A 247-nucleotide genomic window follows, 5' to 3' on the forward strand; every position below is an offset into this window, starting at 1 on the left:
GAACGAACAAGGAAACCTCGTGCTTCAGCGGATAAAACCCCAAATCCCGACAACAGCAGCAGCATCAATAAACCCCCCCGACACACACACAACCCCCCAGTGCAACCGGGATGCAGCAGGGCCCTTGCAGAGTGGCGATGCCAGGCGGAGGAGGAGGGGATCACCTGCCCATGGACCCGCTGGGCATCCCTTGCTCAGGCAGAGCCCCTGAGCCCACAGGGAAGGAGGGTCGGGACCACGGGGCTTT

The sequence above is a fragment of the Buceros rhinoceros genome, unplaced genomic scaffold (genome assembly GCF_000710305.1).
Source record: "Buceros rhinoceros silvestris isolate BGI_N320 unplaced genomic scaffold, ASM71030v1 scaffold17609, whole genome shotgun sequence".
NCBI lineage: Eukaryota > Metazoa > Chordata > Aves > Bucerotiformes > Bucerotidae > Buceros > Buceros rhinoceros.